The sequence below is a fragment of the Scyliorhinus torazame genome, chromosome 5 (assembly GCF_047496885.1).
Source record: "Scyliorhinus torazame isolate Kashiwa2021f chromosome 5, sScyTor2.1, whole genome shotgun sequence".
NCBI lineage: Eukaryota > Metazoa > Chordata > Chondrichthyes > Carcharhiniformes > Scyliorhinidae > Scyliorhinus > Scyliorhinus torazame.
This window is the reverse complement of record NC_092711.1, coordinates 143625448-143647943: the sequence shown is the minus strand read 5'-3', so window position 1 is coordinate 143647943 and position 22496 is coordinate 143625448. Positions and strand designations below refer to the sequence as shown.

The 22496-nt window shown below is 48.9% G+C and overlaps 1 long non-coding RNA gene across 1 annotated transcript; it reads right to left on the bottom strand.

Annotated features, from left to right (window-relative positions):
- Nucleotides 1-14256: 14256 nt before the first annotated feature.
- Nucleotides 14257-22440, bottom strand: LOC140419957 (uncharacterized). The gene is made up of 2 exons (XR_011946110.1): nucleotides 22346-22440; nucleotides 14257-16332 (listed from the first exon to the last, which is right to left on the bottom strand). It is a non-coding gene; the product is annotated as an uncharacterized lncRNA (long non-coding RNA).
- Nucleotides 22441-22496: the final 56 nt, after the last annotated feature.

Genomic DNA, 22496 nt, shown 5'->3' with positions numbered 1-22496 from the left:
CAGACATCGGGGCAGGAGCAGGCCATTCGGCCCCTCGAGCCCACTCCACCATTCAATAAGATCAGGGCTGATCTGATTGTGGTCTTAACTCCACTTTCCTTCCTCCACCCTTTCACTCCCTCGTCAATCAAGAATCTATCAAATTCAATCCGAAACATTCACTGACCCTGCTTCCAGCACCCTCTGGGGAAAGAGAGATTTACAGACCCACGGCCCTCAGGAGAAAAACAATATTCTCATCCGCGTCTTAAATGGGAGACCCCTAATATTTAAGCAGTGTCCCCTAATTCTAGTCTCTCCCACAAGGGGAAACATTCTCTCAGCAATCTCTCTGTCAATTCCACTCATGATCTTAATGAAACACATGAGAACCTCTCTCATTCTTCTAAACTGCAATGGATACAGGCCCAACCTGTCAAACCTTTCCTCAGAGGATAACCCCCTCATTCCAGGAATCCGGGGAGTCAACCTCCTCTGAACTGCTTCTGATGCGATTATCTCATTTCTGAAATAAGGAGACCCAAACTGTACACAGTGCTCTAAATATGGTCTCACCAAGGTCCTGTACAACTGCAACAAAACATCCCGACTTTTATATTCCAGTCTCTTTGCCATACACAACATTCCATTGTGCTTCCCAAGTGATTTCAACTCACTCGATAAAGCCTGATTAAACTGTTCAAGGATTCGATCGAGCTGTACCTGCAAACTAACTTATTGTGACTCCTGTACACGGACGCCCAGATCCCTCTGTACCTCATCGTTCTGTAATGTCTCACCATTTAAATAATATTGTTTTATTTAATCCTTCCTGCCAAAGTGGACAATTCACATTTTCCCACATTATCCTCCATCTGTCGAGTTTTGTCCATTCACTTAATGTCCTTTGCAGACTCCTTATGTCCACTTCACAAATTACTTTCTGAACTATGTGTCATCAGAACATTTAGTCGCCATGCATTCAATCCCATCACTCAACTCATTGATATAGATTGTAAATAGTTGAGGGCCCAGCACTGATCCTTGTGACACTCCACTTGTCACATCTTACCAACCCAGAAATTACCCATTTAAACCTACTCTCTGCTTCCTGTGAGCTAACCAATCCTCTATCCCTGCTGATATGTTAACCCCCTACATCATGAGCTCCTATTATGTGTAATAACCTTTGATGTGGCCCCTTGGAAAATACCTTCTGGAAATCTAGATAAACCACATCTCCAGGTTTCCCTTTATTGACATTCCTTGTTACTTCCTCAAAGAGCCTGGATAAATTAGTTCATCCCTGAATCTCATTTTTAAACATTGTGTGTCAAAAGAAAAGGTCTCCTCCACCCCTCTGTCTCCTTTGCTAATTACCTTCGAGGGGCTCACTCTCTGTTAAAGAGCCTGCCAACCCCTCTCACCCACTTTCCCCAAAGTGAATGAATTTAATCAGAAAAAGACCAAAAAAACCGAATATTTTTAATGAAACAAGTTTATTAATGAAACAGAACATGGGTTTAAAGAAAATTATCAGAAAATGACTTAAGGATCAAAGACAACCAGAGTAAAAGAATAACCAGAATAAAAACATGTTCACAATGTTCCAGACCCAAATGTTTCTCTTCAGCTCCCCTGTACCTTGCTCCAGTGACTCCCCACATTGGACACAGGGGCACTGAACCTTGGGGTCATGTCCCCATCAGCCCCAGTTACCCCACCGTCGAACCCCGATTGGTTGGGGATCCATTTTCCAGTCAGTCCTCCAGCACCTTCCTGTCCCTTTATTAGTGACATACCCGTGACAATTTCCCAACTGGGGCGCAGGTCCCAGCTAAATTCAGTCCTCAGCTCCTTTGCCTGTCACTGATGTGAGTAATAGAGAGACAGAAAGATTCCAAAGGCTCAAATGGGAAGTCAAAACTTGTGGATTCGGATCTCTGTGAAGATCAGTAATTAATATTTAAAAAATCAAATTCCCAGTCAAATTAAAAGATCACATGACAAGACGTCTTTAGGACTTTTGCTGCAACAAACAAAATAGAAACAACATTAATCACTATTTTTGAAGGAAACCTACACAAAGTATAAAATATAACTTTTCCCTTTTACACAATCTAAACTTCCACTCCACATTATTCTCTCCTCTACCCCGGAAGTCGACACTTAATTGTCTCAGAACCAGTCCAAAGTGATTATTCATTCCAGAGGTTTCCGTTCTTTTCTTTTCCCAATCTGCAGGCTTTAACCCCAGAACTGTCATTCACAGCGAATGATTGGCGAGCTACCAGAAAACAGGCATAAATAGGTCATTTTCTGGTTGGCAAGATGTAACGAGTGGAGTGTCACAGGGATCAGTGCTGGGATCTCAACCTTTAACGTTTATATAAATGACTTGGATGACGGGACTGAAGGTATGATCGTTACATTTGCTAACACTGTGGCCAAAAAGGGAGAGGAGGTGGTGCTGCGCCGTTAACAAGGATGATGTCAGTACGTAAGGGAGGATCACAGATCAGGAATACAAAATGTGGAAACTGTTTGGGTGGAGCTAAGAAACAGCAGAGGGCAGCAAACATTAGTAAGAATTGTTTATAGACCACCAAACAGTAGTGGTTTTGTGTGCACTGTAAAAGCTTCTATAGGTACGTAAAAAGGAAATATTTAGCGAAGACAAACGTGAGTCCATTACAGGGAGAATCAGTAGAATGTATAGTAGTGTGAATAGAGAAATGGCAGATTACATTTAAAATTTAAATTTTTTTAAAAATTTAGAGTACCCAATAATTTTTTTACAATTAAGGAGCAATTTAGCGTGGCCAGTCCACCTACCCGCCACATCTTTGGGTTGAGGGGGTGAGACCCACGCAGACACAGGGAGAATGTGCAAACTCCACATGGACAGTGACCTGGGGCCAGGATCGAACCCGGGTCCTCAGCGCCGTAGGGAGCAGGGCTAACCACTGCACCACCTGTATATTACCTCCTATCCCACGTGCTTTCATTTTGCTAACTAACCTCCTGTGGGGTGTTTGTCAAAAACCTTCTGAAAATCCAAGTGTACTTCGTCCACAGACTCCCCTTCATCAATTCTGTTAGTAACATCCTCAAAAACTCCAAAAGGTTCGTCAAACATGATTTCCTATTCCTAACTCCATGTTGACTATTCTGAGTTTGCTCTCATATTCTATTTTCTCTTTATCAATTTTGTGGTCCTCCTTTGCTGAATCTAAACAAGTTCCCAATCCTCAGGCTTACTACACTCTTACCCACTTTCTGAACCTCTTCCTTTGAACTAATGGGAATCTTAAACTTTGCTTGCCACGGTTCCATCGCGTTTCCTGTTGGATTTTTGTTTCTAAAGGAATTTATATTTGATGTAAATATCTAATAATATTTTAAATGCTAGCAATTGTCTTATTGTCACACCTTTTATTGTAAGTTCCCAATGTGCCCACAGACAACTTGTCCCTCATACGTTGACAGTTTCCTTCTGTGAGAAACACCCAGATAAATTAAACAAAAGAACCATGTAACCACCATAGCCCATCTTCATGGCAATGTGGCATTGGCTTTGGGGGTTTCCAATCAGGAATGGGAACAAAATATCTTCCGACGTCCAAATACCCTATCACTCTGGTCCTCGTGAAACTTGCAACCAGGTATTCACAACAAAGCTCAAAGGACATCAGCCAACTGGAGGCAAAGTCGTGAGACCGGCCAGTCCAGCAGAAAGAAACCCTCCCACATCCCCATTGACCAACTGACAGAATGAACACAATGCAGTTCTGGCTGTAATTAAGAGCAGAAATATTAACAGCAGAATCCAACCCCTTGTTCACTTGTGAACCTGTTGGTGTCTCAGCAGGTGCGATGAAACACAAAATCCCTTCCCACATTGAGAGCAGATGAAAGGTCTCTCCCCAGTGTGCACTCGTTGGTGGCTCCGTAGGTGGGATGGATGAGTGAATCCCTTCCCACACTGAGAGCAGGCGAATGGCTTCTCCCCAGTGTGAACTCGTTGGTGTGTCTGCAGGGTGGATAACCGAGAGAATCCCTTCCCACAGTCAGAGCAGGTGAACGGCCTCTCTCCAGTGTGAACTCGCTGATGTCTCTGCAGGTTGGATAACTGAGAAAATCCCTTCTCACACTGAGAGCAGATGAACGGCCTCTCACCAGTGTGAACACGCTGGTGAGAGATAAGTTCTCGAGAGCTTTTGAAGCCAACCCCACAGTCAGAGCATTTAAAGGGTCTCTCATTGGTGTGAGTGACACTGTGTCTCCGCAGGTTAGATAAGTGAGCGAATCCCTTTCCACAAACGGAGCAGGTGAACGGTCTCTCTTCAGTGTGAACTCGCTGGTGGGACATCAGTTCTTGAGAGCTTTTGAAGCCACTCCCACAGTCAGAGCATTTAAAGGGTTTCTCATTGCTGTGAGTCAAATTATGTCTCTGCAGGTGAAATAACTGAGTGAAACCCTTCCCACACACGGAGCAGGTGAATGGCCTCTCCCCAGTGTGACTGTGTCGATGGGTTTCAAGCACAGATGGGAACCTAAATCCCTTCCCACAGTCCCCACATTTCCACTGTTTCTCCATGTTGCTGGTGTCCTTGTGTCTCTCCAGGTTGCACAATCAGTTGAGGCCTCGTTCACACACAGGACACGTGTGCGGTCTCTCCCCACTGTGATTAGGTTCAGTCTGTGTAACTGGTTAAAGTTCTTTCCACAGTCAGTGCTCTGGAACACTCTCACTCGGGTGTGTGTGTCTCGGTGCTTTTCCAGTCACACTGATGTTTAAAATCTCTTGAAGCCGACAGAACAGACAAACGTTTGTTCTAGATTGAAAGACCAATGATATTCAGAACCCAATGAATTGAGTGACTGTCAGATGTTGATGCAACGTTTGGTTTGAGATGTCTGTCTGTAAATCTTCCTATTCTAATATCCTGTAAAAGGAGTTTACAAAAAGCATCCCTGTCAGTACAGGATAGAAATTCAGAACAGACAATTTTAGTCTCTATGGAACATTCTTTCCTCTCTCATTCCCCAAATCTGTAAATCTCCATCCCACACACTCTCCCTCCATTCTCATTCTGCTGTGTCTAATATTCACTCTCCCAATTCTCCTGAAGGTGCTGATTGACAGATCCCTGCTCACTGCTTCCTGTTCTGGACACAGGGACCTGAAAATCTTCATGCAGGCTGCCAGACAGATATGTGTCTATATTCCTGGACTGAAAATGTTTTAATGTATAGGATTGTTCCAATTGGTTAAGATACAGGGGGTTGTGACTGACCATGTCCTTGAACTTGCTGCCCATGAGGGGAGTCAAGCAGAGATGATTAATAATTTTTAAATGAAATTGGATGGGTGCTGCAGGGTTACAGAATGGGACCCACTCGACACTGACAGAATTGCTCAAGGAGTTGGCCTCGACGCAAAATGTCCAATGGACTCCTTCTCTTCTGTTATAAATCTGACTGGAAATATATAACGTAGCTACAGTACGGGACAAGAATAATTAATGTACTTTATTTCAGAACCATCAGTAATATATCGGAACCATCAGTAATATATCTAACCTGTACCATATAACACATGGTGAGACACAGTGGTTTGCACTACTGCCTCACAGCATGAGGGAGCCGGGTTCAATTCCAGCCTTGGGTGATTGTGTGGAGATTGCACATTCTCCCCGTGTCTGCGTGGATTTCCTCTGGGTGCTCCGGTTTCCTCCCACAGTCCAAAGGTGTGCAGATTAGGTGGGTAAGCCATGCTAAATTGCCCCTTAGTGTCCAATAAGGTTAGCTGTGGATAGGGGGGGGCTTGGGCCTCGGTAAGGTGCTCTTTTGGAGAGCTGGTGCAGACTCGATGGGCCCAATGGCCTCTTTCTGCACTGTACGGATTCTATGAAGACAAATCTCAGAGAATCAGAGAGTTTACAGCCGAGCACGAGGCCCTTTGGCCCATCATTTCTGCGCCAGCCATCAAGGACCTCTCTATTCCAATCCCACTTTCCACCACTTGGACCATAGCCGTGTGTGCTTTGGCCTATCAAGGGCTCATCTCAATGCTTCTTCAATGTTGTGAGGGTTCCCGCCTCTGCCACACTTTCAGGCAGCAAGTTCCAGATTCCCACCACCCTCTGGGTGAAAATGTTTTTCCTCAAATCCGTTCTGAATCCCCAGCCCCTTACCTTAAATTTATGCCCACTGTTTACTGACCTGCCAACTAAGGGGAAAGCTTTCTTCCGATCTACTCTAGCTATGTCCTTCATAAATTTGTACAATAATAATCTTTATTGTCACAAGTACGCTTATATTAACACTGCAATAAAGTTACTGTGAAAAGCCTCTAGTCGCCACATTCCGGCACCTGTTCGGGTACACGGAGGGAGAATTCAGAATGTCCAAATTACCTAACAGCACGTCTTTTGGGACTTGTGGGAGGAAACCAGAGCACCTGGAGGAAACCCATGCAGACACGGGGAAAAGGTGCAGACTCCACACAGAGAGGGTGGAGGAATCGAACCTGGGACCCTGGCACAGTGAAGCAACAGTGCCGCCCATATCACATATCCCCTCAGCCTCCTCTGCTTCCAGGAAACTCCTAACCAGCCTCTACTCATCGCTGAAACGCCCAGGCAATATGCTGAGGAATCGCCTCTCCATTCTCTCCAGTACAATCACATCCTCCGTCTAGTGTGGCAACCAGAACTGCACTCAGTTCTTGATTAATAAGGGGATCAGGGGTTATGGGGAGAAGGCAGGAGAATGGGGATGAGACAATATCAGCCATGATTGAATGGCAGAGCAGACTCGATGAGCTGAGTGGCCTAATTCTGCTCCTATGTCTTATGAATCTCCTCTGCATCCGGGGCTTTTCACAGTAACTTCATTGAAGCCTACTTGTGACAATAGGCGATTATTATATTATTATTATCCTCTCCAGTGCAATCACATCCTTCCTCTAGTGTGGCAATCAGTACTCCAGCTATGGCTTAACAAGTGTACAGTTTTATACAGTTCCATCGTAACCTCCATGCTCTTTTAATTCTATACCTCAGCGAATAGAAGTATCCCATATCCCTTCTTAACCACCTTATCTACCTTCCCTTCTGACTTCAGGGATCTATGACAGGCACATTAAGGTCCCTCTGACCTTATGTACTTCCTAGGGTCCTACCATTCTTTTATATTCCCTTGCCTTTTCATCCTCCCAAAATGCATTGCCTCACACTTTTCAGGGTTAAATTCCATTTGCCACTGTTCTGTCCATCTAACCAGTCCAACTATATTACCCTTTAATCTTTCCTCCTCACTACTTATCATACAACCAATTTTTGTATCATCTGCGAACGCACTTGATCTTACCTCCTCCATTCACACCCAGATCATTAATGTACACAACAAAGAGCAAAGGGCCCAGCACTGATCCCTGTGGAACACCACTGGACACGGGCTTCCAGCCACAAAAACAACCTTCAACCATCACCCTCTGCTTTCTATTAGTAAGTCAATTCTGGGTCCAATTTGCCAATTGCTCTGGATCCCATGGGCTCTTGTCTTCTTGACCAGTCTCCCATGTGAGACCTTGTCAAATGCTTCACTGAAGTCCCTGTAGTCTACATGAACTGTACTGCCATTAGCTACACACCGAGACAGCTCCTGAAAAAAATCAAGTCAAATTTGTAAGACATGATCTCCCCTTGACAAAACCATACTGACTATCCTTCATTAATCCTTACTCCTCGAAGTGGAGATCAATTCTGGCCCTCAGAATTTTTTCAAAAGTTTCCCTACCACTGAGGTTACGCTCACTGGTCTGTAATGTCCTGTTTTTTTTTTTACTTACTTCACTCCTTGAATAATGGAACCACATTATCTGTCCACCAGCCCTCCGGCACCACTCGTGTGACCAGAGAAGATTTGAAAATTGTCAGAGTCTCTGCAATCTCCTCCCTTGCCTCCCACAGCAGCCTGTGATACATCTCATCTGGGCCTGAGGATTTAAACAAGTGACCAACTGAAGGTGAGAATGCGAAAAGAAATGGAAAGGGGGAGAAAAGAAAGTGTTTTACTCACAGATGTTGGGGACAGGAGGAAGGTGCAGTCTGTGTGAAGCGCAATCTTCACTCACAGCCAGAGGAGCAGCAACTTTACTGGGCAGACAGTGGAAGAAGGTCCGTCCAACCATTGAACCAATGGCCGGACTTGATTGTCTGGAGGACCTTCCGGTCCTCCTGGGATGCCATCGGCCAAGCTGACGTAAGGGTGGGCGGGGTTTACAGGCCAGCCGCGATGAGCTGCTGTCCAATCCCGGATCAGTGATATTATTCCCAATGGGAGACCTTGCGCTGGGAAGTCTTTGTGACGTCACAATGACGCCGTGCCTGAATCGTCCAATAGCAATTAGTCTGCTGCGCGCTGACGTCTGACGTCTCAGGGCGACAGTGCGAAGGCCGGTCACGCGGACCCAGGAACCCCGCCCCCACCGATTGTGTCCCCTCTTCCTGCACCTCCTCGAGACAAGGTTTCCAGACAGCCGGCCGATATTCCAGCCAGAGTGAAGTCTCTCACTCCACCCCCGGCCTGGGACTGCTCATGTCCAAGGGAGAGGGGACGTTGCGCACGGGCAGAGGAGAACCCATCTCTTGAACTTCCTGCTGTGATGTTGACCAATGGGAATATGTTGACAACCGGAAGGACTCTGGTGCGCCAGCCAATCAAAGCGTGGCCTTTGTGTGAATGAAGATTGAGCTTTACACTGACTAAAACTTCATCCTGTCTCCATCTGTGAGTAAAACACTTTCTCATCTCCCCCTTTCCATTTATTTTCTCATTCTCACCTTCAATTGGTCACTTGCAGCAACTGAAGGGAAAGGAAGTGAATCCAGGGAGGGTGCAGACCATGGAAAGGTTGATCCAGGTCTCTCTCTCTCTCTCTTAAAGATAGGGACATCCTTTGCTCCCACTGCTTGACACATTTATTTGTCTGGCTGGAATGGAGGGAGTGTGTGTGGGATGGAGAATTACAGTTTTGGGGGAAACAAGAGGGAAAATAATATTTCATAAAAACAGAATTGTCTTTTCTGAATTTCTATCCTGTACTGATAATTAATTTTGGAAACTCCTTTTACAGGATGTTTAAAGAAGAGGATTTACAGACAGAAATCTCAAACCAGACATGTCAGCATCTGCCAAAGACATTCAGTTTCACGGGGGCTGAATATCATTGGCCTTTTGAGTCTCGAGAGGGAAATGTTTGTTTTGACTACTTCAAAAGATTTTAATCATCAGTGTGACTGAAAGAGCACCTGAGACACACACCGAAGTGAGTGTTCCAGTTAACTGACTGTGGAAATAACTTTACACAGCCTGAAAAAAAATCACACCATTCATAGCAGGGAGAGACCGTCCGTGTTCTGTGTGTGTGAACCAAGCCGTCAACTGATTGCCAAACCTGGCGAGTCACGTAAACACCTGCCGAATGGAGAAACCATGGAAATGTGGGGACTGTGAGAAGGGATACAAAGCCCCATCTGAGCTGGAATTTCATCGATGCAGCCAGACTGGGGAGAGGCTATTCATCTGCCCTGAGTGTGGGATGGGATTCGCTCGGTTATTTAACCTTCAGTTATACCTGCGAACTCACACCCGGGAGAGGCCGTTCAGCTGCTCTGAGTGTGGGAAAGGATTCACCAAGTCATCCAACCTGAAGTTACACTAGAGAGTTCACACTGGAGAGAGGCCGTACACCTGCTCTCAGTTTGTGAAGGGATTCATTGATTCATCCATTCTACAGAAACATCAGCGAATTCACACCAGGGAAAAGCCGTTCTCCTGCTCTGAGTGTGGGAAGGGATTCACTCAGTCATCCCACCTGCAGACACATCAGCAAATTCACAATGGGGAGCGGCCTTTTACTTGCTCTGCGTGTGGGAAGGGATTCACTCAGTTATCCAACCTGCTGTCACACCAGCGGGTTCACAGTGGGGCGAGGCCTTTCACATGCTCCATGTGTGGGAAAGGATTCATTGATTCATCTACTCTGCAGAGACACCAGAGAGTTCACACTGGAGAGAGGCCATACACCTGCTCTCGGTGTGTGAAGGGATTCATTGATTCATCCACTCTACAGAAACATCAGCGAATTCACACCAGGGAAAAGCTGTTCTCCTGCTCTGAGTGTGGGAAGGGATTCGCTCAGTCATACCACCTGCAGACACACCAGCGAATTCACACCGCGGAGCGGCCTTTTACATGCCCCGCGTGTGGGAAGGGATTCGCTCAGTCATCCCACCTGCAGACACACCAGCGAGTTCACAGTGGAGAGAGGCCGTTCACCTGTTCTGTGTGTGGGATGGGATTTATTTGTTCATCCGAGCGGCTGAGACACCAGGACAGTCACACTGATTAGAGACATTTTCGATGCTCTGACTGTGGTGTTAATTGTATCTGTTGGGTTTCAGTATCCACAGTATTGATTGGATGGTTACTTGAGCAAATATAAAGAGCCATTCTTCATGCCCGGTGGGCACTGCGGGGGTTGGGCTGCATCATTGACTCACAAGATAACATTTTAGTTTCAAGTTTTATAACTTTGGTAATTGGTTTTGTTTCACTGCCCAGTCAATGTTCTTGTTTGTTTTAAAGGAGCAGAAAGAGATGCTGACTGACATCAGGTGGTGACAGGTGGTGTATAAATGGAACATTTCACTCTGTGAACAAATCCACACCAAATAGAGATTTAGTCCACCCTAAGACTGGATTATTAATGGAGGTTCGAGCCCACACCAAACTGAAAGGTGAAGAAAAATACGCCACCACTTATAAAGGGGGAGATCAGGAATCAAAACCTCCATTCTGTTTACAGACCAGTAGAGAGAGGAGAAATCAGGGCTGTTTAAATTAATTCCCCTCCTTTCTGTAACAAGAAACACTTACAGACATGGAGTGGAGTGGGGTCAGGAGATATCTACCTGTAATGTTTAACTCTGTGAATAAATCTATACCAAGTACAGATTGGCTCCAGTTTCTTCCTTCACCATAAAGCTCTCAGGATTATAACATGGGAACACAGAATGCCTGCCGGATGGTGAAGGTTGGAAAATAACATTTCAGACAGAATCTTACAATCCCAGTAGTTTTTGTGAGAAATAACTGAAGCAAGTGGAAATTGTCAGGGTCTGATTACCCGCTGCTGTTCTCGAAGTCTGAGCCATACGACCAGTGGAAGAATGAAGTGGAGATGTGGACAGGGGTTACGTCCCCACCAAGGAGGAAACAAGGTCTGGCCTCGGCATTCTCACTTCCTAATAAAAGGCAAATCAGAAGCAAAGTATTCTGGGAGCTGGACTCCCGTCGGTTGGATCCTGATTAAAGTTTGGATTTTCCATGAGGGTTTTGTTGATGAGGTTTACAAGAAAGATGATCTATTGGATGTCTATGATGCACAGTTGGACTTGGACAGATTGTGAAGGAGGGTGAAAGCATCTTTTGCAGATCCAGATATCACAACAAAAGACAGAATTAATAGGTGAATGAACACCAGGAATGACTGGGGAACAATTAACAGGAGTTTCAGGTCCGACTGAAAATATCATTATGAGATGAACTGCCCAAATTGGAAAACCAGGGTCATCAAAGCGACACATGGCAGAGTGAATTCTGAGGCTGAAGGTGATGATGATCAATCTGAAGGAATTGTCTTCATCACAAGGAGCTTTGGTCCAGTATTTTATTTAGCAAATGCAAAGTCCCCAAGCCAAGCAGTTTCTTCCGGTCCTGCTGTAGTGCGGATAGGCCTCCACTGAGTCTGTGGATTGGACCATCTTGTATGATGTGTGCATAGGGAGCTGGTACGAATGCCCCATCTGTGGAGGTTGGTCAAGCAGGGGCCCTGGCTGGTTCTGAACCTGTTAAGTGTGGACACTCTTTCCTGGGAAGGTTGAAAGCAGGCAGCTGTTGGGTTGGGTTTGAGACCAGGTACTTGTTTGTCAAGTCCAATGATTCCCATTCATTTGCCCAGGTGGAATTTGCGTTGACATCCCGTGTGGGAGGATTTTTCCAGATTGGCCTTCTTGATGGGAGACATACTTTGGGTGGGCTGAATACATAGAAACATACAGAGAAAATAGAAGCAGGAGGAGGCCATTCAGCCCTTCGAGCCTGCTCCACCATTCATTATGATCATGGCTGATCATCAAGTTCAATAAGGGCAAGACTTCTGGTGGTGGCGAACGCACATCAGGTGGCTCTCCACCCAAACAAACCCAACAGAGGCTATTTATCGGGAATTCCGGTTTAAGAAGCCGGAGAACTGAACACCCTACCCTCCCCCCCTACACACACACACGCGGGGGGGGGGGGGGGGGGGGGGGGGGGGGACTAATGGAGAATGGTGCTGAAAAGGGAGCTAAAAGCCATGAAGGAGGCGTTCAGGACGGAGTTCCACACGATGATGAAGGAGGTGATGTCGGAGGCGACAAACACAATGCAGCGAACCATCGAAGGCCTGGGAAGGAAGGTGGAGGCCCAGGGGAAAACAATCCTGGAATTGGAGAAAGCTCCCTCGGACCAGAGCGACAGGATCGGAGCTCTGGAAACTGAGGTGAGAAGGTTGGTGACAGCCCAAGGGAGCCTAAGAGGGAAAGTGGAGGACCAGGAAAACAGGTCCAGACGGCAGAACGTCAGAATAGTGGGTCTGCCAGAGAGGACAGAGGGTAGGTTAGGTGGGGTTACGGGGATAGGTTGGAGGTGTGGGCTTAAGTGGGGTGCTCTTTCCAAGGGCCGGTGCAGACTCGATGGGCCAAATGGCCTCCTTCTGCACTATAAATTCTATGATTTTATGAATAACCTGAGCCTTCCCTCCATCGCCACTGATCCCTTTAGTCCCAAGAGCTGTCTAATTCCTTCTGGAAATTACACAACGTTTTGGCCTCAACTATTTTCTGTGATAGTGAATTGCAAAGATTCACTACTCTCTGGGTGAAGAAATTTCCCCTCACTTCAGCCCTAAAAGGTTTACTACCCATTTTCCTCCAATTATGACCCCCAGTTCTGGACTCCCCCACCATCGAGAATATTCTTTCTGAATCTACCCTGTCTAATCCTGTTAGAAGTTTGTAGGTCGGGCTGGTTTCTATTGATGTGATCCGATCAGTATGGTGGGAGAGGCTGTTATGATCTGGTCAGTATGGTCGGAGAGGCTGTTACGATCCGATCAGTATGGTCGGAGAGGCTGTTATGATCCGATCAGTATGGTCGGAGAGGCTGTTACGCTCCGATCAGTATGGTCGGAGAGGCTGTTACGATCCGATCAGTGTGGTCGGAGAGGCTGTTATGATCCGATCAGTATGGTCGGAGAGGCTGTTACGATCCAATCAGTATGGTCGGAGAGGCTGTTCCCAGCTTTTCTCGGTGGCACCACGTGTTTCCAGGATTTTACTCAGATTTTCCCATTTTGCAGAGCTATGAGCCGGGGCCTCCTCGACCGATTTCTTTAATTCCACCGGCAAGCTTTGGTGATGTTTCTCTAATCCATCCACCACAATGCGGTCGCCGTTGCCGATGGCTGACGATATAGTCGGCAGGGGAGAGGGAGAGCCCGCCCTTGTCACCTTATTACTTGCCGAGCCCTGCGACACCTCAGAATCTGAAGAGTAATTGCACCTTTCTTGTTTTTTCCCCTCCCTGGGTATTTTCAGTGGGTTTGTAACTTCACCAATCAGGTTGTTGGGTTTGGAAGTTCCCGTAAGTGTCTGTTGTACCTGAACATCTATATTTAGAACTTGTGAGTCCCCCTCTCCTAAATACGTCACTGAAGTCCCCCAGACTCACATTTCTGTCCTCGGCCTGCTGCAATGTTCCGGAGAAGCCCAACACAAGCTGGACCAACAGCCCCTCATCTTCTCATGAGGCACTTTACAGCCTTCTCAACTCAACACTGAGTTCAACAACTTCACACCCTGAACTCTCTCCTCCATTTTGATTTGTTTTTTGCCGAGTGCCAGTCTGCATCTTGTTTTCATGTTTTTTGCTTCCAGACAGAGCTGTCCTTTATTCTGCCATTAACACTTACTGTGGACCAATGCTTTGATTCTTTACTACAACCATTACCTCTCCCTTTGCCTTTTGTTCCAGGACATTTTTGACATTTAATCTCACCCACACTCTAACCAATCCCTGACTGATGGATCTGTGTGTCTATTCGGAACCCTGGATATCCGTTATCCCTTCTCAGTTCCCAAATAACAGAGGTCAAGTCTGTGCTTTTTGGCAAAGTCCACTTGGACTTTATTTGTCAGCTTGTGCCACTGGTAAACATGTTTTCAATACAAAATTTAGAAAGTTTTCAACTAGCCCTGCAGCAAGCTAGTCAGATTGATTGTCTTTAGCGAATACAGTCGTGAGTTTTCATTCAATTACAGATCGTAGTAATTCTTCAAATCATAATACAGAGGATGAAATAACTAAGTAATTTAAGCAAAATAAAGACGGTGATTGGTAAAAGCAAGCAGCAAAGGAAATAGGTTTCAGAAATATAGATGGGGTGATCCCAGGATGCGTTTTTCCATCCCGGTTTGTGATTTTTAAGGATATTGTTATCTTAATGTCTCACCTTTTTACTTCTGATTGGCTTTAACTAATTTATAATTACTCGATTGGCTTTAACTAATTTATAATTACTCAATTCGGCCAAAATGCCTGTCCCTCAATTTAAGAGAGATTGTATTTAAATGCACTGGTGCAAATTTTCCATTCCATCGCTTGCCAAGTTTCCAAATTATCCACACCTGCATCTAACATTAATTGAAAAACACAGTTTTGATTAAGACATTATCACCCTAGACTGGCTGTTACCACAGAAACTGGACTACTCGTTCTTAGGATAGCAGCACCAGTTCTTACGATACAATGGGGCCTTTTAGCTAGTTGACATCACTGACCTTGCAGATGTGAAACCTAAGAAATTAAAATGTATGATCTGGATTAACCCTTAGTGGATTCCCAGCTATTGTTGCACTCAAGTAATGCTGAAATGAAATGAAATGAAAATCGCTTATTGTCACTGGTAGGCTTCAAATGAAGTTACTGTGAAAAGCCCCTAGTCGCCACATTCCGGCGCCTGTTCGGGGTGGCTGTTATGGGAATTGAATCATGCTGCTGGCCTGCCTTGGTCTGCTTTAAAAGGCAGCTACTTAGCCCTGTGCAAAACCAGCCCCTAATATGCTTAATATGATTATACTTAATTATTCTTAATCAGTTCTCATTTAACCCTTTTACCTCTATCCACTTGTGGATCATTTCAGTGGATTATGTTCTCTCCCAGGCTCAAAGAGCATCAGCCGAGTGGAAACAAACCCAGTGAAACGGGCCAGTCCAGCAGAAAGAAACCCTCTAACTTCACTCGCTGTCAGAATGAACATGGTTCGGTCCTGGATGTGATTAACAGCAGCAATAACAGCAGAATCCAACCCCTGTCATCACGTGTGAACTCCTTGGTGTTTCAACAGATAGGATGACCGAGTGAATCCCTTCCCACACAGAGAGCAGGTGAATGGCCTCTCCCCAGTGTGAACTCGTTGGTGTCTCAGCAGCTGTGATGAAACACAGAATCCCTTCCCACACTCTGAGCAGGTGAACGGCTTCTCCCCCAAGTGAACTCGCTGGTGTGCCCGCAGGTTGGACGAATCTCCAAATCCCTTCCCACACTGAGAGCAGGTGAACGGCTTCTCCCCAGTGTGAATTCGTTGGTGTTTCCGCAGGCTGGATAACTGAGTGAATCCCTTCCCACACTGAGGGCAGGTGGATGGCTTCTCCCCAGTGTGAATTTGCTGATGTGACTTCAGGTTAGATAACTGAACGAATCCCTGCGCACACACAGAGCAGGTGAACGGCCTCTCCCCAGTGTGAATGCGTCGATGAGCTTCGAGCCTTGATGGGAAACTGTATCCCTTCCCACAATCCCCACATTTCCATGGTTTCTCCAAATTTTGGGTCTCCTCGTGTCTCTCCAGGTTGGACAATCAGTTGAAGCCTCGTCCACACACAGAACACGTGTACGGTCTCACCCCGCTGTGAATGGTGTGACGCTTTTTCAGGCTGTGTAACTGGTTCAAACTCTTTCCACAGTCAGTGCTCTGGAACCCACTCGGGTGTGTGTGTCTCGGTGCTTTTCCAGTCACACCGACGTTTAAAATCTTTGAAGCTGACAGATCCGGCAAACATTTCTCCTTCTAGATTCAAAGGCTGATGATATTCAGGTCCCAAGGAATCAAATGACTCTGACAGATCCCAGATGTGACATTTGCGACTTAGGTCTGTAATTCCTCCTCTTCTAATCTCCTGAAAAAGGAGTTATCCCTGTCAGTACAGGATAGAAATTCATAAACAGACAATTCTAGTTTCTCTGGAACATTCTTTCCTCTCTCATTCCCCAAAAGCTGTAAATCTCCGTCCCACACACTCTCCCTCCATTCACTGTATCTAATATTCACCCTCCCAATTCTCCTGAAGGTGCTGATTCAGGCTGATTGACAGATCCCTGCTCACTGCTTCCTGTCCTGGACACAGAGATCATAACAAATAGGAGCTGCAGTCGGCCATTCGGCCCATCGAGTCTGCTCAACCATTCAATGAGCTCATTGCCGACCTACCTCAGCACCATTTTCCACACTATTCGCCATATCCCTCGCTATCTTCAATATCTAGAAACCTATCAATCTCTGTCTTGAAAATACGTGATGACTGAGGCTCCACAGCCCTCTGGGGGAGAGAATTACGGCAGCATGGTAGCACAGTGGTTAGTACTGCTGCCTCACAATGCCAGGGTCCCGTGTTCAATTCCAGCCTTGGGTCAATGTCTGTGTGGAGTTTGTACGTTCTCCCCGTGTCTGCGTGGGTTTCCTCCGGGTTCTCCTAGATGTACGGGGTAAGTGGATTGGCTGTGCTAAATTGCCACTTCGTGTCCAGGGATGTGCAGATTAGTTTATGGGGTTGCAGGGATAGGGTGGAATATGGATCCGTGCAGGCTCGATGGGCCGAATGGCCTCCTTCTGCACTGTAGGGATTCTAAGAATTCCGAAGCAGCACCACATCCTCGAGTGAAGAAATCCCTCCTCATCTCAGCTTTCTCTACATTTTCCTGCCGGTTCCCCACAATCCTCGACCATCTCGTCAATCGGAAATCTGTCGTGAAGCAGGCGCGGGAATAGCTGCTTTCCGCAGGTTCTGGTTCCACTCGCCGAGAATCCGTCATTTATCCCGATTGCCCAGCACTCATCTACCTCATCTTGAATTAATATTTGTTGCCATGTCCCTCGAACGCTTCGGATTAGGTTTGGTAAGATTATGCTGAAAAACATCAAGAAATCCGCTGATAAAAGTGTGCAGGCGGATTCAGCGGGGCTGGAGCCGCCTTTTCAACATGGCAGCCTGACCCTCTGGAGGTCTCGCGACCCCGCGCTCTCCGGGACTCTCTCAGAGGCGGTGAAAATGATGACTGCCGACATTCTCCGTGTTGTTGACCAGAGGCTGAGTGAGCTGACTCAATATCTGTGAGCTCATGAGGCCGAGCTGCAAAACACCATGAAGAGGCTCGATGATCCTGAGGAGAGAATCCTGAATGTTGAGCAAGATGCCTCCTTGGCGAAGGCAACAATTCAATCCTTGGAAAACCGGCTGAGTGGTGTGGTGGACTCCTGGAGAACCGAGGGTCAGAGAAATAACATCCGAGTCGTCGGCCTGCCAGAAGGTGTGGAGGGTGAGGCTCCCGTTAGGTTCTTCGAGGACCGGCTGCCATGTTTTCTCAAGCTGGATGTGAAGCCTGGGCGTTTCAAATTAGAAAGGGCACATCATGGACTTCCAGTAGCAGCCACGGAGCGAGTGGGCGCACACAGGGCGGCTCAGCCACGGAGCGAGTGGGCGCACACAGGGCGGCTCAGCCACGGAGTGAGTGGGCGCACACAGGGCAGCTCAGCCATGGAGTGAGTGGGCGCACACAGGGCGGCTCAGCCACGGAGCGAGTGGGCGCTCACAGGGCGGCTCAGCCACGGAGTGAGTGGGCGCACACAGGGCAGCTCAGCCACGGAGTGAGTGGGCGCACACAGGGCGGCTCAGCCACGGAGTGAGTGGGCGCACACAGGGCGGCTCAGCCACGGAGTGAGTGGGCGCACACAGGGCGGCTCAGCCATGGAGTGAGTGGGCGCACACAGGGCGGCTCAGCCACGGAGTGAGTGGGCGCACACAGGGCGGCTCAGCCACGGAGCGAGTGGGCGCACACAGGGCGGCTCAGCCACGGAGCGAGTGGGCGCACACAGGGCGGCTCAGCCACGGAGTGAGTGGGCGCACACAGGGCGGCTCAGCCACGGAGTGAGTGGGCGCACACAGGGCGGCTCAGCCACGGAGCGAGTGGGCGCACACAGGGCGGCTCAGCCACGGAGTGAGTGGGCGCACACAGGGCGGCTCAGCCACGGAGTGAGTGGGCGCACACAGGGCGGCTCAGCCACGGAGTGAGTGGGCGCACACAGGGCGGCTCAGCCACGGAGTGAGTGGGCGCACACAGGGCGGCTCAGTCACGGAGTGAGTGGGCGCTCACAGGGCGGCTCAGCCACGGAGTGAGTGGGCGCACACAGGGCGGCTCAGCCACGGAGTGAATGGGCGCACACAGGGCGCTCAGCCACGGAGCGAGTGGGCGCACACAGGGCGGCTCAGCCACAGAGCGAGTGGGCGCACACAGGGCGGCTCAGCCACGGAGTGAGTGGGCGCACACAGGGCGGCTCAGCCATGGAGTGAGTGGGCGCACACAGGGCGGCTCAGCCACGGAGTGAGTGGGCGCACACAGGGCGGCTCAGCCACGGAGTGAGTGGGCGCACACAGGGCGGCTCAGCCACGGAGTGAGTGGGCGCACACAGGGCGGCTCAGCCACGGAGTGAGTGGGCGCACACAGGGCGGCTCAGCCACGGAGCGAGTGGGCGCACACAGGGCGGCTCAGCCACGGAGCAAGTGGGCGCACACAGGGCGGCTCAGCCACGGAGCGAGTGGGCGCACACGGGGCGCTCAGCCACGGAGTGAGTGGGCGCACACAGGGCGGCTCAGCCAGGGAGTGAGTGGGCGCACACAGGGCGGCTCAGCCACGGAGCGAGTGGGCGCACACAGGGCGGCTCAGCCACGGAGCGAGTGGGCGCACACAGGGCGGCTCAGCCACGGAGTGAGTGGGCGCACACAGGGCGGCTCAGCCACGGAGTGAGTGGGCGCACACAGGGCGGCTCAGCCACAGAGTGAGTGGGCGCACACAGGGCGGTTCCTGCTCGAAGGTGTTGGTTTTGTCCCTTTTTGCCTGAGTTCCGGGTACATTCAGTGGTAATGTGGAGCGAGAGTGCAGGGCAAGAGGTTCTCCCCTGGATGGGCATGTTTATGGGCTATCAGACCCGGCTGAAGACAGGTAAAGAGCTGGTGAAAGAGTTGGGGAGACTCTTGGCGCTGTTCCAATTACAAAGGAGGCGGGGGGGGGGGGTCATTGACAACGGGAAAACTGCAGATGGAGCAACTGATGGGCTTCATTAAAGAGGAGATTGGGCAGCAGAGGGAATGCAGAGCGACTGGTCGAGGCGATTGAGGGGGCAGTGGCACCACTTCGCGGGACCCTGTAACGGTGGGAAAGTGCCTCGAGATGCAGGGGGTGATGATCCGGGAAGTGGAGAAGGTGGAGACTGATCAGAGTGACCGTATTGTGCTGTTGGAGGTGGAGGTGGCGATCCCGAGGGAGTTGTGTAAGTCACTGCTGCCGAGGGCGGAGGAGCAGGAGAACAGGTCCAGGTGGCAAAATCTGTGGATTGTGGGTCTGTCAGAGGGAGTGGAGGGAATGAGTGCTACGAGCTTGGTCGCCAGGATGCTGGCATCATTGGTGGAGGAGAAGGTGTTGGACAAGGCCCCAGAGGTGGATCAGGCTCATTGGTCCGTGAGACAGAAGCTGAGAGTGGGGGAGCGGCCGTGGGCAGTGATCGTGCGGATGTAGAAGTTCCAGGACAAAGAAAAGATCCTGCGGTGGGCCAGGGCACGGCAGGACTGTGAATGGGAGGCAAACCGAATCAGGATATATCAGGACATTGGAGGGGAGCTGGCCAGGAGGCGGGCGGGGTTCAACAAGGCCAAGGCAGTGCTGTACCCGATTCGGGGTGCTGTACCCGGCCAGACTTTGGGTGACCTGTGGGAACCGGGAATATTATTTTGGGCCGCCGGAGGAGGTAAATGACTTTATCAAGGAACATAAGCTGGGGGAGAGCTGAAAGGTGACTCTTGAGTGGAGGAGTTCTGTCCGTGAAAGTTGGATTTTGTCATTGTTTGCCGATTGGGGGGGGGGGGGGGGGGGGGGGGAGGAGTTGAAAAGTTGGAAGCGGAGCAATTACACCCCCCCCCCCCCGACTTTTGTTGTGTTTTGGGTATTTTTTCTGGACGTGTTGGTATTTTCAGTCTTTACTGTAGTCCGGTGCTTGTTGCACATGGTCACGTTTCTACGAAAGGTCAATGCAGGTTGTATGGAGGCTGGGCTTGCGGCCTTCGGGTGGGAGTTGCCATGTTAGCAGGTAATGCCAGTGAACGGAAGTGTAGTGAGGCAGGGGGGGGTGGTGGTGGGGGCACGGCGACGTGGGAGGTATGGAGGATGGGTTTGGTCGTGGGCAGGGTGAGGGGCCATCTTGGGTGGGCCCGGTTCAATGTGGGGATGGGGGAGGGGGTGGTAACCCAATGGTGATGTTGGCGGACACTAGAGGGGGGTGGAGGCGTAAGCCTCTGGTGAGAATCGTGACATGGAATGTCTGCCGACTACATGGGTGGGTCAAGACGTCCTGTATGTTTCCACACCTGAAGAGTTTGGGAGCGGAGGTGATTTTCTTGCAGAAGATGCATCTCAGGGTGAAAGGTCAGTTGAAAATGAAAATCGCTTATTGTCACAAGTAGGCGTCAAATAAAGTTACTGTGAAAAGCCCCTAGTCGCCACATTCCGGCGCCTGTTCGGGGAGGCTGGTACGGGAATTGAACCATGCTGCTGGCCTGCCTTGGTCTGCTTTAAAAGCCAGCGATTTAGCCCAGTGTGCTAAACCAGCCCCATGAGACTGAGGAAGGGATGAATGGGTCAAGTGTTTCACTTGATTGGAAGTCAAGGGGGTGGCCATTTTGTTGAGCAAGAGAACAGGGTTTACGGGGGCCAGAGAGGTGTTGGACCTGGGAGGTTTGTGATAATGAGTGGGGCGTGAGAGGGGACGGCGGTGGTGTTGGTAAATGTGTCTGCGCCCAATTGGGATGATATTGGTTTTGTAAAGAGGTTACTGGGAGCGATTCCGGACCTGGACTCTCACCAGCTGATCATGGGAGTGGATTTTAATTGTGTAATGGAGGCGAGATTGTGGAGATCGAGCCCCAAGTCGATGGGAAGGTTGAGAATGATGAAAGAGTTGGGGGGGGTTCATGGAAAGGATCGGGTTGGTGTATCCGTGAAGGTTCGTGAACCCGGCAGAGAGAGAGAAAATAATCCTTCTTCTTGCATGTGTATAGGGTGTATTCCCGGATTGATTTTTTTGTAGTGAGCTGGGCGGTGCTTGAATCTACAGTGCAGAAGGGAGGCCATTCGGCCCATTGAATCTGCACCGGCCCTTGGAAGGAGCACCATACCTCAGCCCACACTTCCAACCTTCACAACTTCCCCGTAACCCCACCTAATCTTTATTGGACACAGGGCATATGAGCATGGCCACTCCACCTAACCTGCACATCTTTGGATTGTGGGGGGAAACCGGAGCACCCGGAGGAAACCCACGCAGACACGGGGAGAATGTCCAGACTCCGCACAGTGACCCAAGCTAGGAATCGAACCTGGGATCCTGGTGCTGTGAAGCAACAGTGCTAACCACTGTTCTACCGTGCCACCCATATCACATATCCCCAGCCTCCTCTGCTCCCAGGAAACTCCCAACCAGGCTCTCTTCATCGCTGAAACGCCCAGGCAACATGCTTATGAATTTCCTCTGCATCCTCTCCTGTACCATATAATCTGTACCATATAACTACACGAGACTGTCTCTGTGCTATATTAATTCACTGTCTCCTTAAATGTCAGCCATCTCCTGGAGAAACTAGCCCTTTAATTGTAACCATAAGGAAATAGACCATCCTTTTAGCCAGACAAGTTAATGTGTCAAGCTGAGGGAGGAAAGGATGTCAATGTCTTTAAGAGAGAGAGAGAGAGAGAGACCTGGGCCAACCTTTCCAAAGTCTGCACCCTCCTTGGATTCACTTCCTTTCCCCTCAGTTGCTGCAAGGGGAGAGAAAAGAAAGTGTGATGTTCGAGACAGGAGGAAGTTACCGTCTTTGTGAAGCCCCAGTGTTGCTCATTGTTCAGCTTCCGCATTCAGACAACGGGGGAGCTGATTGGATGGTGGAAGAAAGTTCTTCCGGTTCACCAACTCTTCCTATTGGTCACAAATTTACTGCTCACGCACGTGAATCCGTGGTGA